This window comes from Populus euphratica, unplaced genomic scaffold, assembly GCF_000495115.2.
Source record: "Populus euphratica unplaced genomic scaffold, PopEup_1.0 scaffold694.1, whole genome shotgun sequence".
Classification (NCBI taxonomy): Eukaryota; Viridiplantae; Streptophyta; class Magnoliopsida; order Malpighiales; family Salicaceae; genus Populus; species Populus euphratica.
In genome coordinates this window covers 56,024-72,144 of record NW_011500564.1, presented here as the reverse complement: position 1 = coordinate 72,144, position 16,121 = coordinate 56,024, and the positions used below count along the sequence as shown (strand labels likewise).

Sequence of the window (16,121 nt, the reverse complement as noted above, 5' to 3'; positions counted from 1 at the left end):
ATTTTTTAAAAAAAAGACTCAAACTAAGTTTTGGCTGAGTCGACTGAGTCATGAGTAAGGTAAAGTTATTAGCGTTTTTTTTTTTATATCCAATTGGTTGATTACACGTGACACCTTTGTTCATTCAAAATATATTTATTATTAATAAAGGCCTTTTTTTTTTATCTTTAATAGTTATTTATATTAGATTAATGAATCTAGAGTAAATATAAAGTTCTTGAAATAAAAATGTTATACAAAGGAATTTATTATAAAAGTATTATTCTTAGTCGATTTTTTTATTAAGACTGGATATCAATTAAATTTGTTAAGACTATTATATATTATGTTCTTTCCTTCCTAAATGGAAGTAATTGTTCTTATAAGTTTAGGTATAAGGGATACCTAGAACTAATATGTAAGAACTTGTTAGATGACATGTACACTAAATTAATACACCTAAGTATTCTATATGGAGAGATCATTTATGTTAATAAGAAAGCTCACATGATAGTTATGTAATTGATCATTAAACTTAAAATCACTAAGTTAATTTATATAGAAAATATTATACTTTGATTTTATAAAATATGTGTTAAGTAATATAATTTTAAAATGAAACATAATAAATTTAGAGGAAAAAATATTAATGAATAGAAGTGAAAATTTCCGGTTAGCATTAAAAATTAAATGAAATAAAAATTTAATCAATACGCAAAAAGTACCAACAATAAAATATTTAATAAGAATAACATATTGAACAATTAAATAGTGGCAATTTCATAAAGTAAGCAAGAATCTTCTTCCCTATTTTCCTAGGTAGAAGTTGACAACATTAAAGAGAGGAAAACATGATTTTGTGCTCTTCTTTCTTCATTTTCCTTCAATTCCTCACAAATTTTAGTGCTAAAATTGGGTTTTTGGTGATTTCTATTAAGGGAAGCTAACTCAAAATAGAGAAAAACTTATGTAGAAACAGATAAGAAGTTTGGGTGTATAGAGAAAGAAAGTTTGGAATTGGAAGAAAGGAAGAAAATTCTTGAAATTGTTCTAAAAAGCTATCAAATTTGATTAATTAGCATAAGTAAAGTATTATTCTATTTTAACTAGATCCACTTCTTTTCTTGTTATTGTTTAGGAGATTGAAAATTATTAAATTTTAGGATTTTAGGGTTTATGTGATTTGTTAGGAGAATAATGAATTTGTGTTAATTATTAATTAATTATGATGTGTAACACATGATTAAGGATTCAATTAGAGAAATTGAAGGCCAATCTTGTAAAAGTTAAACATTTTAGTGGCTAACCATAATTAGAAAATTTAAAGGAAATTGGAAATGTGATTAAATTATATTGGTTTTGGTATTTAAATTGTAACATCCTAGAGATTGATACACGTAAAATAATTTCCTTGAGCCTTGAATTTAGAAAATCAGGGTAATGTTTTTTTCATAGAATATAAGATTTTTGTGGTTTAATCCTTATAATTTGATCTCCTTTTATAAACTATATATATATATATATATCACACCAATCAATATAACTATTCTCAACTTTATTTATGTCCAATCCATTATTTGAACCCTTCACGCTAAATTTATATAGATATATTTCTATACCCTTAGTATGTCGTCCAATAAAGAAGTTTTTTTCTACCTATATGTAACAAACATAAATGATATCATATACTTTTCAGTGATTTAAGTTTTACACTTAACAATTTAAAATTCTTGTTCTTCGTACATTTAATTATTTAACGATGATTTGTTTTACGAAACTTGATTTTAGTTGCATTGTCATCATTTTTAACTTGTTATATAATATCAGCACCATTACCCTATCGTTAACATATTTGCACCCAAACATATTCAAGGTTTATTTCACCTTTCAGCTTAGTTGTCATTACATTTCTTTTTCTTTGTATACTTATGTTTTAAAATTTTGAACAATCATTACATTCTTCTATCCGCAACGTTTGTCCATTTGACCTTTTTTGTTATATATTCGTATAACGGTTCCTTCCTCATCAAGAACTAGATAAGATTGTCCCTAAATAGCCCTAAGTTATGCCATACAAGTCATTTTAATTAATTTTTATATTCACTTGATTGTGTTATCACATTGATCACAAATTTTCTATACAAAAAAATCCATACAATACAACCCTACTTTATACTTTATTTGACTTCCCAACACAATCATGCACTTAATCCTTTTTTATCTCCAAGTTGTCCTTGATATGATAACATCATCTTCCTTGTCATAGTGGTCGTCCTTATCACTACTTGAATTTGTTAAATTATCTACATTTTCATGCATTCTTCTAAGTGATATAATCTTTATCTTCATCCTTCACAAAGGTTATGTATTAATCATTTTAATGATTAATATCATGAACTTAATCATAATTTTTTTTTATTAATTTAGTACTTAATTCAACAGTTTACAACTATTATTTAATAGTTGAGTTTCACCCAATATTTTATTAATAGTCCGACAAGTTGGTCATCTAGAAAATACTAACTCCACACAAGTCCATTTAAATCAATTTGCACATTCCAATCAACAAACAAACTAATGCCACTAGCCTATCTTCGGGTACTAATCATATTACCAGGCAACTATTTCCACAACATAAACTATTAAAGGGCACTAACTCCATTACCATGATACTAGTTTCACAATATAACCCATTACTAGGTAACTAGTTCCCAAACCTAACATATTAATGGGTGCTAGCTGCATTACCGGGATACTAGTTCTACAACATAGCCTATTACCTTTTCAACACTTTAGCCACTATGTATCCTTCCATACTTAATGTTATAACCTATTTTTGGGTTGCCCCCTAAATTTATCTTTTTCATTTTAAAAATCAAAAAATCAAGAATCAAGAATCAAGAATCAAAATAATAACAAAAAAAATTAGCAATTTGGTAAAAGCATATTAAAAAGGGTTTCAAATATATAAAAGAATCAAGCTGGAGCTTTGGACAAAATTAGAAGCCTAATCGTATCCCATTGTACCGAAGACCAAAGAGACAATGCAAATTCAAGGTTAAATTAAATGATTAATAGGCGAATCTACATAACAATCAAGTCTAAGGACCTATTAAATTTTTAACAGGCCAATTTGATTTAATCATAAGTCAAATTAAAGGTTTAATTATGAATTAATTTGGGTTAAATTAAAAGACTTAATTAAGTCTAAGGATATAATTATACTTTTAATGGATCAAATTAATTTTGTTAAAGAGCTAATTCATGAAAAAATACGTTTGGAAGCCTAATTTAAGCATAATTGAGAATATTAGTGATGAGTACCTAAAAGTGCACTTTTATCAAGGTTTTATATCATCATTTTGCACTTGAAGTATCAATAACTCCTTAACTAAAACATGTTTTATAATAACATATCTAATAATATAAGATACCTTTAATTTGGGGTAAATGTTCATTTTAAATGCAAGCCTATTATATAAATGGAAGGATTGATTGATGAGTTTAAGAACTAAAATTGAAAGGACAAAGAGATGGCCAAACTTAAAAAAGAGATGCTAGTGCAGTCCAAACTGGAACACTGTTCGGTAATTGGGTCATATCTAGAGCTGTAGATCTCGGATTTAGGTCTACATTATATGGATGGAAAGGTAGGCCTACAACTTTCATGAGAGCCTAAGATTTAAAAAGGTATTTTCAAGTCCAAATTGTAGCAACAACGAAGAAGTCTGAATCTGTCCTGCAGCCTGAATACTGTTCAGTGTTTGGTCCATATCTGGAGTTCTAGAAATCGAAATGACCTCAATGTTTTTTTCCTAGAAAGCTGAGATAATTTTCTAGAATTTTCATGTTCTCAAGGTTCCAATTCTCATTAATTAGTCATCAAATCAATAATTTTCAATTTTGGCCTATAAAAGAAGGCATTTGCCATGTATTTAAGCATCTTGGTTTCCAGATCAAGATCGTGCTCTTGCTTTGTCTCTTTGTATTTTTTGTAATGTTTATGTTTTGCTTTTATTAATATAAAGTTTATGCTTTTCATTTCTTTTCCTTTACTTAGTTATCTTTTGTTTTATTTATGTTTTTATTTTGTTTATTTATTTTTCTTTCTTTTATTATGTTTAGTTAAGTTTATTATGTCAAGGTGAAAAGGTTACACTAATGGTGTAAGAATAAGTATAGTGTAAATTCAACATAGACCTTAATGTTTGATACTAACGTGTTTTGTATTTGTTATCTTATTCACTTTTAATACTTTTCTTGTTTAATGGTTAATTTAGATTTATATTGTATAACACTTGGTACAACAAATGCTTGACACTTTTATAACATAAACCGTATGGTAGAACCAACACTTGTGCTATGAAAAAAACTTGATTTGTTGTTAACATAAGTTATAATAATAAATGCCTGACAACATTTACTAGTATTAGCATTGTTCGAATAAGATAACTAATGTAATCATGTTAACAATATATAATCTGATTAGAGCCTCTTTTATGTGTGGTTTCCAATTGAATAATAAGAGTTTATACTATACTTATTTGACATACTATTAGTGGATCTTCTAACCTTGACATTTGTTGTTATCATAATTCTTATATTAATCTTCCATCTCAAAGCTCTCATCATTTTCTTCTTCTTCTTCTTCTTCATTATTATTATTATTATTATACTATTACTACAACAACTACTACTATTCTTGTTGTTGTTATATTGCTGTTATTTATAATTTATACAATTAACCTCCTTGTGGTTCGACTCCAGTCTTGCCGGGTTATTTATTACTTCGACACTTCTGCATTTAGGAGAAGACATCGATCCTTTAGTCGTATCAATTAGAGTTTTAAAGGACCAAACTTAATTTTTACAAAATTAATTAATTGAAATCAAGGACAGAATTGCAAGAAAATTAAGTTTAGAGGTCAAATTAAAGAAATTCACAACCAATGATCTTTTTTAAAAGGCATTAAACTTCAAGAACTTAATTTGGTTGAAAACAAGGGCGAAATTGAAGCAAATTGAAAGTTAAATGGTCAATTGAAGATCAATTTGTATAAATTCAAAACCAATGATAAAAATGAAAAGGTGTTGAACTTAAGGGTTGATATTTGAGTTTGATAAGGGTAGAATCACATAAGATTGAAAGTTTGACATCAATTAAGGATGCAATTAAAAGAAATAAAAATAAATGACTAAATTGAATTTTAGTCAAATCCCTAATTAAAACCCTAAAAGTCTTAAAATGACATTATTTTATTTAAATAAATGGAACATTTTAACCAAATGATTTGTTTTGGTACAAAATGATGTTGTTTTGACCTATAAAAAAAAGGTGTAAGATGACTTGTCATCTGGCTTCTATTCATCACCTTTAACCTTTTATACCCAAAAGCCTACTTTGGTAACTACTTTTCAAGGGCATTTAATGCATCATTTCTCTACCAAACATGACAAACAAGATATTACTCTCATGGCCCAATAACGTACTACACTCTAGTGTAATTCTTGTCGGCTGGTCACATCTATAGTTACCATGACACCCCCTCTAAAGAGGCTGATCCAATTAGCCTTGGTAGCTAAATTTCATAGTTTGTGATGATGACTATTGTCCAATAGTTGAGATCTTTTTCATTTGAATCAAAGGCCAATATTTATTCTCAATAAAGATTAGATGTCCTTTTCTCATTTTCTATAAATAGAGATGAATTTCATGCATTAGAGAAGAAGAAATCAGAAATGAAAAAAGAGCTAAAAAACCATCATTCATACAATTTTTTGGTCCCTCTTAACTCAACCTTTCCACATTTCCTCTTCACCACCATACCATCTCCTTGCCCTTTTTGCCTTCACCAACATCAGCATCTTACACCAACAATCGTACATCGCCTTCACCAACTCCTCTCCTCCAGTTCATTTATGAATAATGATAGCAGTAGAAGAGCTTCTTCTTCAAAGCAGTAACAAGAGCACCATCTATCTCTCTAATAGTCTCACCAACCAATAGTTCTTCCACCAAAGTCTCCGCCAGTCTTACATCGGACCCCCCAGCAACTACAACCAAGAATATGAATTATAATTTAGGTTCTATAATTTACTACACAACTTAGTCATTGGGTTAGGCTAGTGACTAAGTTGTGCAGGCTGGACCCTTAGCCAAACCTATCTTTTTTTTTAAAAAAAAAAAGAAATTATTTGGTATTCAATCAACCCAACCTAACTAGACTAGGATTAGATCTCGAGCACGATCAACCTAGCCCCTTAGACTAAGAAAATATTTGTTAAACACACCTTAATGTGTTTCCATTAGTTTTTAGTTCGTCTTTATTTTAATGTTTAGAAAAACAAGCCTAATAAAAAGCCAAAAAACATTCAAAAAAAAAAATCAAAGACTTTTTTTAAATTATTTGTAGGTTAATCACATGTTTTCCAATAATTTTGTTTAATATCATGTCATAGACTTACACTATAAGATATACCCAATATTAAAAATATTTGATTTTTCTCCAAGATTTTAAAAAATCCAAGAAAATAAAAAAATCCCTCATTTCAAAAAAAAAATGTTTTGTTTTTGTGCATGCAACCAAATTCTAAAGTTTTTCATGCATAATTTTTATCATGTTTTACAAATACAAAATGGACATTGTAACCGATTGATGATTATCTATTAGGGTTTGGTCAAAATACCAAAAATTCATAACAATTAGTCTTTTGTTCGGAGTGTTAGGATTTAGCTGAAGACTTTAATATTTATGAGTATAAAATTACATTGTAAAGTATACCCTCAAGTATTAAAAATAAAATAGAAAATAAATGCAATGTTAAAATTAAGACCTTAGAACGATTAGGATTCAATCTAATAATGTAGAGACTTCCTCCAAAAAGAGATATGCTTTGAACTGTAAATGAGACCAACAAATAAAAACATGGTTTAGATTAACAATCAATCAACAATACAGCTTGCTATAGGTAGAGTGCACTAGGAGTAATGCGTCTTTTCCTTACACAAATCCCTTTACCCTGACTCTCGCATACCAATAGGTTTTATAATGACCATAATACTAGGTGGTGACTTTTGAACCCTCTAATCATAACTTTATGATTAAACTCAAAACCCCTTCAATTCTAAAAGATAGCTCTGTTATTCGACGTCATGCATGTCATAACACTTATTATATACTTAATTTAATTGTTTCATCACATTTCCCAGATATAACTTCATTTCATTCCAAACATTTACCATGTCCATACAATCTATATACACTATCATGTTATATCTAATCTAACTAACAATCATATTAACACATACTTTCATTGTATGTAATCCAATTTATAATCTCATTAGCACATATTCTTATCAAATACAATACCAACTCACAATCATATTGTAACATAGCAATTTTGAATTTCATAGTGAAAAACTATATTAAATTTATAAAAAAAACAAGGCGTCGAGCACCCATCTAAAGTATACGCACATGTTGTCACTCCATGCTATTATCCAATCCCCACAACCTCCTTTGTACCTCCAATAATTCAATTTTCATCAATAATACAATTAACATCACTACTTCATTTAATTCTTATTTAACTACTATTTTCAAACCAATCACAAGAAAAATCCTTACAATCCTATACTTTTACACATCTTCATGTTCATATTCATTCTTATATATTCCAATGTTAAAACCATCACTCAATAGCAATTCCAATAAAAGATTAAAAATTATCTAATTCTAGTAAATTTATCCTAACAAATCCAAAAACACTATCTAGTGTTTTAATCATAACTAAAGTTGTAAAACTCATTTATAGACATGAGCACTAGATTAATAAAAGTGGTAAATTATGGATTTGAGTATTAGATTAATAAGAATTTTATGATTGAGTTCATGATATAGATTATTGAATTGATTAATATATAGCCTTTATGAAGGATAAAGACAAAGATTGTATCACCTAAGGAGAATGCATGGAGGGGTAGATAATTTAGCAAATTCAAATAGTGATAAGAAGGATGACCAATGTCGTAGGGGGCGTGACGTCGTCTGGCGATAACGAGGGCTCTCTATTGTGCCTCCTGATGAGGGGTGTTGTATGTTGGGAAGATTTTTTGGATTTAATCAGAAAATTATGATTAATATTTAGAAGTCGTCACCTAATATTATGGTCACTAGGAACCTATGGTCTACAAGAATCTGAGTAAGGGACTGGTTGTACAAGGGAAAGATACATCACCCCTAATGCACCCTACCTAAGATAAGTTGCATTGTTGTTTGATTATTTTTCTAGGTCGAGTTTCTATTCGTTGGTCTTTATTCAGGTTCAAAGCAGATCTCCCTTCATGAGGGAGTCTCTTTCTTATTGGGTTAAATCTTAACCGTTCTAAAGTCTGAATTTTAGCATCGTATTTATTTACATCTTGTATCTTTAATATCTCAAAGTGTACTTTATCGTGTAATTTTACACCTCACAAATATTAAAATCTACATATAGATTCTAAAAAAAAAAAGGATTGAAAAAAAAAAGATTTTTGACATGTTGGCCAAATCCTAATGGATAATCATAAACTAGTTACGATATCCTGTTTTGGATTTAAAAAAATAACATGAAAAAGATGCAATTTTGTTTTTTTTATAAAAAACATGCTTGGAAAAATTTCAGGATTTGGTTATATGCAACAAAATATTTTTTAAAAAATGTTTAGAATTTTTTATAATTTCTGAGGAAACAGGGTATTTTAATACCGGATTTATATTTTACAGTGTAAATACACAACCTGATATTATGCAAAATTGGTAATATATATATACAGACACACACACACACACATGAGAAAATCATAATTTTTTTAAATGATTTTTTTTGAAAATTTTTAGATTTATAAAAAAAAAAACATAACCCATTGCATGTATAGTGGAACTCCATAGGGAAGATGAAGGACCAAGGGAAGGGTGGCATACCACCTGGCGTGGCAGTTATGGCTGGCTGGCAGGGGAGGTTAACCTGAAGCTGACGGTGGAAACGACGATGGAGTTGGTTGCAGCGACTGCAGTTGGAAGAGAAAGAAAGAAGGAAGAAAAAAATGCAGAGGAGAGGCTGCAGAGAGGGGAGAGAAACCGACGGTGGCTCTTAGTGGTCGGCTGGTGGTTGAGTTGGCTTCCTATGGTGGAGCTGATGGTGGAAAGACCGGTGGTGGTGGCTGAAGGTCACGGTGGAGAGAGAAAGAAAGAAGAAAATTTATAGAAATCAATAGAAAAACTGGTTTTTTAGCTGATTTTGGACCTGATTTTCTCCCCTTCCGGCCATCAAATCCACCTCTATTTATAAGCAATGGAAAAGAGCAATCTTGTATACGCTGGAGAAAAATTTCAGCCTTTGATTCAGATGAAAAGAATCCCAACTGTTGGCTTACAGTAGGCATGGCGCAATGTCAAATTGTCAAATCTACAGCTGTAGGCTGCCTGAGTTGACCTCTTTGGGGTGGTGCCACGTCCGTTTATTTGCTAGTGAGCTGGTGCCGACTATACCTTGATGTAGATGGATGTCTGGTAATCAGTTTCGTGCAAGTTTTGGCAAATTTGGTAGATATTAGGTATATTAAATGCAGCTACAAAGTAGGTAACTGGACCAGCTATTTCAAGGATTTAAAGATGAAGATGAATAGTGCCAAAATCCTGTTTTCGATCAAAATTCATTTCAGTCCTTCCTCTTTCAATTGCTTTTAATCGAACCCCTAATTGACCTTAAAATTTTTCAATTAAGGCCTTGATGAAGTTTAATTGGAGCCCCAAAGTTACACGCCTATTGCGATATCATCCCTAGTCTCAGATTTCTTCAATTTAGCCCCTAATTGACCCCTAAACTTCAATTTTCTTGCAATTTGACCTCTAATTTCAACCAATTAACTTGGTAAAAATTAAATTTGATCTCTTAAAATTTCAATCTTCTCAATTCAGCCAAAATTAGGCCCCCAAACTTAATTTTTCACCAATTAAGCCCCACATAAAATTAATTTGACCCATTTACAGTATAATTAAGTTCTTACACTTAATTAAATCCTTTAATTGGACTCAAATTAATTCTTAAACATAATTAAAATTTAATTTGGCCCATTATTAAATTAAATTGGCCAATTAAAAATTTAATTATGTCCCTGGACTTAATTTTTATGCAAATTCATCAAATCATCATTTAATTTGACCTTGAATTTGCATTTTTTTTCTATTTTTGGGCATAATGGAGTACAATTAGGCCTTAAACTTCCTCCAAAAATTGCAGCTTGATTCCCCGTCCTGCATTCTCCACGTTGCCAGCTTTTATTTTTATTTTTATTTTGAAAAAAGATGATTTTAGAGAAATAACCCAAAATTAGATTATGACAAACAATATAATAAGAAAGATGATGTTATCTATTAATAATTGCTTAGAGATAAAAAAGGATTAAGTGCATGACTATGTTAGGAAGCCAAATAAAGTATAAAGTAGGGTTGTGTTGTATGAATTTTTTTTTGTATAGAAAAAATTATTATTTAATGTGATAATGTAATCAAGTGCATATAAAAAATGATTAAAATGACTTATATGGCATAACTTGGGGCTATTTGAGGATAACCTTACAGGTTCCTAAAGAGGAAGGAACTATTATAAGAATATATGATAGCACAAAAGACAAATGGATAAAGGTTGTGTATATTAGAAGTAATGGTTGTTTAAAAATTTTAAAACATGATTATATATATATATATATATATATATATAAATTTAATAATATTTAAATCATGTGATGCAATGAAAAACCAAGCTGAAAGGTGAAATAAATCTTGAATATGTTTTTACTTAGTGGGGTGAAAACATGTTAATAATGGGTAATGATGCGATTTAATATGAAAAGTTAAAAATGGTGATAAGGCAACTAAAATCAATCGTCATAAAACAAGCTAGCACTAAATGACCAAGGGTATGAAAAATGAGAATTTTAAATTGTTAAATGTAAAAATTAAATCACTAAAAAATATATGAAATCATTTATATTTGTAAAAGAATGAGTCTTCGTGGTGTTCATTTTTATATGGATAATGTTTTCTATTAACATGTCGATGAATACAAATTGTTTATTTGATGACATGATAATGGTATGGAATATATCTATATAAATTTGGTGTGAAGGGTTCAAATAATGGATTGGACATAAATAACAAAGTTGAGAATGATTTCAAATAATAGATTGGAAGTAAACAACAAAGATGAGAATGATTAAGTTAATAAGTGTGACTGATGCATATGTTAATAAAGAAATGATTTGTAAACTAAGTTTTTGATTATCAAATTATATATATATATAGAATCCTTAAGAATTAAAAAGTAAAAATTATAATGAACATGATATTTGCATGTTGCTTGATTCCTTGTAATTTAGCTTAATGAAAAGAGATCAAAGTAAGGACTAAACCATACTAGTCTTGTATTCTATATATAAAAAAAGTACCCTAATGTTTTGAGTTTCAGGCTTAATAAAGTTATTTTTTGCATGTATAAATTACAAAGTATTACAATTAGTATTAAAGCTCCTAAACAAAATTCAATGGACTTGTAAAAGGAGAACAACGAAAAAGAAGGTGTTTTGAGTGGATCAATAATGACTAATCTAGTGCTAAATATTTAATAATAATGTAATCAATTCTATGATAATATGTGTAGCCTTTGTGACAATATAATTTCAGTATCAAGAATATTTGTTTATAGTAAATTGAATGTATTTGTTAAGAAGTTAATGTGTATACCTCGAGAAATAAATGTTTACGTAAATTGCAAACTAAATAAATGAAAAATAAAAGTGAAGAAATTCATGTATAGATTTAAATAAAAATGAGAATTCAAAAAATTTTAAATATAAATTTCCAGACATAATATTTCAAAACATTATAAATTAACCTAGTAATATTGAGAGTTGGATTAAATTAAAAAAAAAATCTAATCTAAAAAGGTGAGGAGTAGCAGTATAAGAAATGAAATGAAGTATAACTTAATTATAAGAAGAAAAGATGTGGGAGCAAAAGTAGTACACTTAAAGAAAATGGGGTCTAAACAAGAGAAATTATGGGCTATAAATACCTCTCTCTCTTGCTCATCAAAAATTTGCAACAATATTAAGAAAAGGAAGGGAGCTTTTTATTTTGTTCTTGCCAAATCAAGAGAAGAACACCAAAATTCCAAGAACTCATTCAAGATTAAGGGTTTATAGGTAAAATAAACACTTGTAAGTAAGAGATTAAAAAGAAAATTGGAATAAAGAAAGAGGAGAGAGGGTTGGCTGCCATTAGAAAATCGGAAAGTAAAAAAATTTGATTGGTTGAAGATTAAGACCTTGATTTTTACCAGATAAGGAGTTCTAAACATGATCCTACTCATTTCAAATTCAATTATGAATTAATGCTTTAATGTTGAATTTTAGAGTAGGGTTGTTAGACTTAAATTGGGAAAAATATATTAATTATTAAAATTAAATAAATTCATGTGTTGTATGTGATTGAGGGCATGAAATTATGATCATTTGTTAATGAAAATGTATGGGTAATTAGATAAGGGGTGGCTAACACAACCAAAAGATTAATATCTTTTTTCAAGTGCAGGAGTGTCGAAGTAATAAATAACTTGGTAAAATCGGGGTCGAACCATAAGGAGGTTAATTGTATAAATTATAACCAATAATAATACAATAACAACAACAATAGTAGTAGTAATAGTAGTAGTAATAATAATAATAATAAAGAAGTTGATGAGAGCTTTGAGATGGAAGATCAATATGAAGATTAAATAATGATGACAACAAATGTCAAAGTTAGAGGATTTACTAATAATATTTCAAATAAATATAGTATAAACTCTTTTTATTACTCAATATAAAGTAGACCTAAATCTGAGATCTATAGCTCCAGATATGACCCAATTACTGAACAGTGTTCCGGTTTGGATTGCACCGACATCTCTTTTTTAAGTTCAGCCATCTCTTTGTCCTTTCAATTTCAGTTCTTAAATTCATCAATCAATCCTTTCATTTATGTGATAGGCCTGCATTTAAAATAATCATTTACCATAAATTAAAGGTATCTTATATTATTAGATATATTATTATAAAGCATGCTTTAGTTAAGGAGTTATTGATACTTCAAGTGCAAAATGATGATATAAAACCTTGATAAAAATGCACTTTTAAGTACTAATCACCGTCTTAATAATGTTTACTAAAATACATCTTAAAAGTCACTTTAACAAAAGAACCCATTTACTCTGTCATCCTAATAACAACAGCTTTGCAAATGATTTATAAAATAAAAAACACAATTAGTTAATTTTTTTAATAATATCAACTACTATCCTTTTCACCCAACCAAAATGAGACATTGTCCTTAATGTCCTAAGGTAGAAAGATAGAGTATAAAAGACATCACATGAAACACACTTAAAAAAAATAAGAAATAACAAAATAAAATAATATACTATTAAGAAAACCAAAAGACACAAGGATTCATAAACACAGGCTCAAATCTAATATAAACTTCTTACGACTTTTCTTAGTTGACCAATTTATATGACTCATAAAGGAATGAATTACAAGAGTGAAAGATTATAGTTGATCAATCAATTATTTAGCAGTAGTAGCAGAGATTATGATTTGTCATACCGAAGATGTTAGAAATTCCTATTCCACAGCATGATCAAGAAAAGACAATAATTTATCTTAAAAACCATTAACATTTAACAAACCTATGGGTTTATGGTGAATGTACAGTTGGGTCCAAAAGAAAATATGAAAGATCTCTTCCAACATGCCCAGACCACCTGGTAAGGCAATGAAGGCATCAGCATGTATAAACATTGCATTCATTCGATTAGACATTATGGAGACCTATAGTTCCTCTCCAATTATTTTTCTAATGATGTCCCCATTTGCTAAAGCTTTGGGGACAACCCCCAAGACTTGACTTCCTTCTAAAAATACAGCTATTGACACTTCCCCCGTTAACCTAAGGTTGCCTCTCCCATACACTAAATGAATCTTTCTCTCAACTATTACCTAACCAAGATGATTTGCTGCTTCTAAAAACTCTATTTGCTTCTCAAGACTGAATCCATCAAAAACACAAATGTTTCTTATATGATGACTTGAGGAACCTGTCATTTCTTCACACTTCTATATCTATTGAATGTATGAGTTGAGTAGAAATGAAGGGAAGAAAGAGAAGATTTTATAGATGAGAACTTGAAAATGCAATCATACCGCCTACATGCAGGCCAGCTGGAGTCTCATACTCTCTATCTCTCTTTCTTTATTTCTTTATTTTATTTTTTTGAAAAAGTATGTGTATGTACAGGTAGTTGTAATTGTGGCTCATATCTTCCCTTAGTTTTACATCCAAGAACGACTTAAATGCTCTTTATGGGTCGAGAATAGGCTTCCCATCCAGTTTTCTTAAAAACCAACAAATAGGGTCTTTTTTAGTCAAATTTCTAACACTAAGTCGATCATGTTCTTTATGGAATTGTAACCATAAATCATGAATTGCACAATGCACATCTCCACTAGGATACGTCTCAAGAGTCAATAGAATATTATCTAAAGACTCCTTACTCAGGTCATCTTTAATGAATTATATTTTATTTTCACAGTTTACAGATATCATTCCTAAAGAACGACATGTTGGATTACAAGTATATCTAGCATATCTGTGATAGACTTTCAGTAGTTTTGCATGATATTTCTTTGAAAAAGTGCTTTTACTCGTTCTAGGCATGTGTGAAATGAAAGAATTAGAGGACTCACCTGATAATCAGACCTTTGCTTCAATCAACCAGTGAATATCTTCAGGAATTCCATGATTCATTAACAACCTCAATCTTGCGCATCTAGCAAGGTAAATTTTTGTAATCGCATTTTAAGGTAGAGCGGTAAAATACTTTTTCAATTTTTCAAGAATGGTATCCATTTTCAAATGAGAATTAGATAAGAGATTCAAAGAAAGGGGAAAGAGCAAAGAATTGCATAAATATATACACATATATTAGTTATTATGGGAAACTGAAAAAACCTACTTAAGTCACGGAGTACTATTATCCGCCATTTAACCAGGGTGAAAGAGCCTAACAAAATAAAAATCACACAAAAAAGAAACACAAAAATAATGTGAAAAAAAATAATCAACATTAATCTACAGCATCATTCAAACCACTGGATTCATATTCATTAGGAAAATTATCAAAGTAAACTTTCAAACGACGTCCATTTACCTTAAAAACATTGGCATTCTTCTCAATATCAAAGGCCCTATAAGCATACACATATTTCTCAATAAATAGATTGCTCTATCGTGATCTTCGCTTTCTAGGGAATAAATGCAGTCGAGAATTATAAAGCAAATATTTTTGGCTAGTATCAACTTTTTGACAATTTTCACTAGTTTTGTAGAATGCATACGTGTATGTGAACATGGTGATCCAATAAAATCTATTTTGAAAATTTTTTGCAGCTGTTTATTTTTACAAGAAATGATTCCTACATGCTTCAGAATGACAAAGTTTAATGACACTACTTACCTCATTGTCAGGAATGCATCTTTAAAATATTTGATCAGGATAATATTTGAATAAGTTAAGGTCATCCCAATAAAAAATTTTCACTTCGTTCAAAAGCTTTTCTTTGTCTTGGGTACTCGAATGAGCTAGCAAATCTCCTAAACCAAGAAAATTGGTATTTTTAACAAACCAGGACATTGATCTAAGATAAAGTAAGGATTCGTCAAGAAAATAATCATCGATGGTGTAATATCAGATGTCAAATCTATTATCACTCATAACAAAAGATCCGCATCAATATTTTCAATGCCTTTTTCATCCGTGATTTCTTTCTGATAATAAATCATTTGCAAATCTTCATATTCATCAAACTTTGTTTTACTTATGGTAGATTCAAATTGATCATAAACTAATTCGTCAATAAAATTTACTTCCTATGAATCATTATCATGTCCAGGTTATTTGCAAAACTTAAAAACATAAATAAGATAAAAGTTAACTAAGTAAAGGAAAGGAAATGAAAGGTATAAACAAGATATTAATGAAAGCAAACCTTAAGCATTACAAAA

At 29.3% G+C, this 16,121-nt stretch overlaps 1 long non-coding RNA gene across 1 annotated transcript; it reads right to left on the bottom strand.

The window, feature by feature from the left end:
- Window positions 1-6,990: 6,990 nt before the first annotated feature.
- LOC105115404 (uncharacterized) lies at window positions 6,991-15,163 on the bottom strand. Its single transcript, XR_840334.1, has 3 exons — window positions 15,153-15,163; window positions 8,754-8,758; window positions 6,991-7,147 (listed from the first exon to the last, which is right to left on the bottom strand). It is a non-coding gene; the product is annotated as an uncharacterized LOC105115404 (long non-coding RNA).
- Window positions 15,164-16,121: the final 958 nt, after the last annotated feature.